This window comes from Echinops telfairi, unplaced genomic scaffold, assembly GCF_000313985.2.
Source record: "Echinops telfairi isolate 266 unplaced genomic scaffold, ASM31398v2 ScPeMD7_2;HRSCAF=8, whole genome shotgun sequence".
Taxonomy (NCBI): Eukaryota; Metazoa; Chordata; class Mammalia; order Afrosoricida; family Tenrecidae; genus Echinops; species Echinops telfairi.
Window position 1 is genome coordinate 61034258 of NW_022103898.1, and position 4056 is coordinate 61038313.

Below are 4056 nucleotides of genomic sequence, written 5' to 3' on the forward strand. Positions count from 1 at the left end.
GTGGGACCCCAAATTCTGTGTAATTTGACAGCTTGGCACCATCAGCTTTCTTCACTGCATTTGCTAACGTTCCCGCTTTGTCTTCAGCATTCCTGTCAGGGTAGGCTGGGTGCTTCTTCCTTGTGGGTTTTGTTGTTTCTTAGCTAGATGGCTGCCTGTTTGTCTTCAAGCCTGTAAGACCCCAGATATTGTATCATTTGATAGCTGGGTACCATCTGCTTTCTTCACCACTTTTTCTAATGCACCCCCTTTGTCCTTAGCGATCGAGTAGGGGCAGGCTGGTGTGCTTCTTCCATGTGGGTTTTGTTGTCTCACAGCTGGATGGTGTTTGTTTATCTTCAGGTCTTTAAGGCTTCAGGTGCTATATCTTTTGATAGCTGGGCACCATCCGCTTTCTTCACCACACTTGCTTGTGCACCCATTGGCTTCAGTGACTTCAGGTGTTATATCTTTTGGTAGCCAAGCACCATCCGCTTTCTTCACCACATTTTCTTGTGCATCCATTGTCTTCAGTGATCATGCCAGGCAAGTGAGCATCTCAGATGCTCAGATGCAAATTGTTAGAACAAAGTGTTCTTGTGTTGGGGGAGTACTTGTGCAGGGGCCCACTGACCATCTGTTTTCTTAATACTTGACCTATAAGTATATGTACATAGATCTATTTCTCCCTCATCCTATATAAATATATTTACATCTTTATATGCCTGTATTTGCATCTCTATGACTACCCTTTGCCTCCTAGTTCTTTCCTCTGTTTCTTTGTACTTTCCTCTTGTCCCACTATCATGTTCTGCCTTCATTTGGGTTTTAGGTATTCCTCTTGGTTCCATTACCCTCGATCCAGCCCTTCAAGGCCTCCCGCACCCTCCTTAACATTGATTTTGGATCACTTGTTGTTCCCTTGTCCCTGTGCTTGTTAACACCCTCTTCCTTCCACCCCCCAACCCCTACCCCCGTGTTCCCCTGATCTGTCATCCCGTGTTCTCTCTTCTGGCTTGTTTATTCCACCTATCCCTTCCAGGTAGACATCCCTTCCAGGTACCATCACCAGACTGAGTACAACGAAGCAACAACAGAAAGTAAAACAATGTCTACAACAACAACAATACACACATATGCATACATATATAACCGTATGAATAGTTCAGGGTCTGTTTGTTTTCTTTCACGTGTGCTATACAGTCAAGTCTTATGGGGTGCCATGCCCCGGCACCACCTCTATCCCTGAGGAACTCACCGCTCTGCTCCCCCGCCCCCCTCCCCCCGCAGCTCTGATGCATGCCCCAGAGGCTGGCATTAGGCGTGGTGAGCTCATGGCGGGCACAATTCCTGCCCGTTGTCTCCAGTGCTATCCCCAGTGGTGCAATGGGTCAAGGAAGAATGCTGTGTCCCATGGTGGGGCGGACCCATGATCATCTCTGTGCATCGCTGTTCTGAACAGGCACATTGTCCCCAGGGCTCAGTGAGCCAGGATGTGTTCCACTCTTTCCTTTTTCTTCCTCTTCCTCCCTCATTGGCTCACATGCGCTCCGACCAGACCAGTCCCCCTTCCCCCCTTCCCGAGCTGCAGCTTCAGTGCTGTCCTCTGAAGTGAATTCCCCCTGGGGGAGGGTGGTGCCATACACCCAGATGGTAATGGGGCCGGCCCCTCAGGCCTCTCCATCAGTTCCTTACTTCATGTCAGTGTGTTGCATTCCTGTCTTGGAGCTCTGGGTTGAAGTCTGGTCCCTCTTTTCCTGTGGAGACACAATCCACACCCTCCCCCTGTGTGGGCTAATGCCCAGTTCCCCTGGCTACCCAAACCATTTTCCCTCCTCCCTTTTAGTGGGCATATGCATCCCTGGGTTTAGTCTTTTAAAGTGCAAAGATGTCACTTTGAGGACTAAGGTACACGGACCCAAGCCATGACATTTTTAATTGCCTCATAAGCATGGAAAAGCAAGACAATAAACAAGGAAATTTGCAGAAGAATTGATGTATTTGAATACTGGTATTGACAAAGAACATTGAACATATCCTTGGATGTCAAAGAGCTGTTTGGGTGCAAGTGCAACTCGAATGCTCTCAACAGCGAGGATGGTGAGGATTGGTTTCAGTTCTTTGTACTTGTTATTCGGAGAGCTCCCTCCCTAGAAAGGACATTATGTCGGTAAAGTGGGGAGTCATCAAAGAGAAAGGCCTCAGCAAAGTGGATTGACACCGGAGCTGCAACACTGAGTTCAAACACAACAAGAATTATGAAATAACACAGGACGGAGCAGTGTTTCCTGTGTGGTCGCTGTGAGTTGCAGCCAACTCCAAAGCACCTAATAACAACAAAAAACTCACGGCAAAAATTCCTTTAGGGCAAACAAATTACTTTAGACCAGAAATTTATAACTATTTTGCACTAATACTTTAATTCAGCTTTCAAGTATTTCATATACTTTATTAAACTATAATGAATCATTGTCACAGTAGTTTTAAAAAACCTCACATCAAAGAGTTTATGTCAAGTAGACTCTCCTGGGTAAAGGTAGAGTTAGAGCCCAACTGAATTTTTGTGCAAGAGAGAGATCCTGAGCCAAGCTGGGCTCTCTTTTGTCATTCGCCTTCTGTTAGAGCTGGATAGTGATCTAGCTTATTGATATCCTGTTGTGTCCCTTGCTAATCCCAGTAGCCATCAGTAGATCACTAACCTTGGATTCATTTGGTTGGCTTTAGATTCATTTAACTCTGCATCCACCAGCCTGTGGTCCTCCTCTTCGTCATCCTGCTTTCTGCTCACCAGTTTCCAGAGCCACACAAGTTAGGAGAAACCGGACTTGAACCGGACTAGAGTGCCTATTTCTACAACTGTGTACATGCTACATCTCTTTCTATGTACATACGGACTAGAGTGCCTATTTCTACAACTGTGTACATGCTACATCTCTTTCTATGTACATACGCATGCCAGTGTCACTGGTTCTGCTTCTCTGGAGAACCCAAACTAACACAACGACCTTTCTTTATGTGTCATGGTCTTGATGTCATCCCACAGTTCATCACAGTTGCTCATGTGTCAAATCTGTTCTTGAAATTCAAGTGGAATACACTTAAGTGGTATTTTGGCTCTCATGGGTGTGTTTCCATTTTTTTCAACTTAAACCTGAACTTAAATATGATGGATATTTAAGTTCAACTTAAATATCAGCTGATGCTTGATACTTCACAGATGCTCTATTCCCGTCAGCCCCTGGCATTGTTTTAGCTGTTGATACTGAGCTTATTCATTGTTTCCTCCCACAGGTCTAATTAGGTTCCTGTGATTCCATCTGGGGGGTCCACACGCACAGTAGTCATTCACACTGTTGAAATTTTTTTTATTTGAAAAGAAGAAGCCATGACTCTCCCAACTTTTATCATGAGATCTCCAGGTTTGTTTCTATCACTTAGGCCATATTTTTCAACTAACTAAACCTTTCTCTTTGTTTCCAACTTTTGCATTGCAATTGCCAGTGATTATCAATGCATCTTGATTGCATGCTTGATCAATTTCATACTGAAGAAGTTGATATAATTCAATTTTTTCCCATCACTGGCTTTGGTGGTTGGTGTGTGAATTTGAATAGCGTATTAACTACAGTTTCTTGTAGGTAATAGATTTTATCATATTACAGACAGCATTGTACTCCAAGATAGATCTTGAAAAGTTCTTTTTCATGATGAATGCTAGGCCATTCCTTGAATTTGTGATTCTTCATGTAGCAAACCATATGAGGGAGTACCCCCCCCAAAAACGGAATTTTTTTTAAAGCTATGCATTTAATTTTTTTTGACAAAACTAACTTATCACCTTCTAAGTACTCTCCATTACCCTCAGTGATTTTGTCAAATATGTGATTCCATTCTTGAAAACATTTTCCCAACTCCTCTATTGGATTGGTTACAGTATCTCACTTGTGTTTTTCTTTACCTCTTCTATGTCATCAAATCACTGTCCTTTCCTGTCCTTCCTCATGCATGGAAACAAAAAGAAGTTGCATGGAGCGAGGTCAGGAGAGTCAGGTGCATGGGGCAAGAGAGGCATGCTGT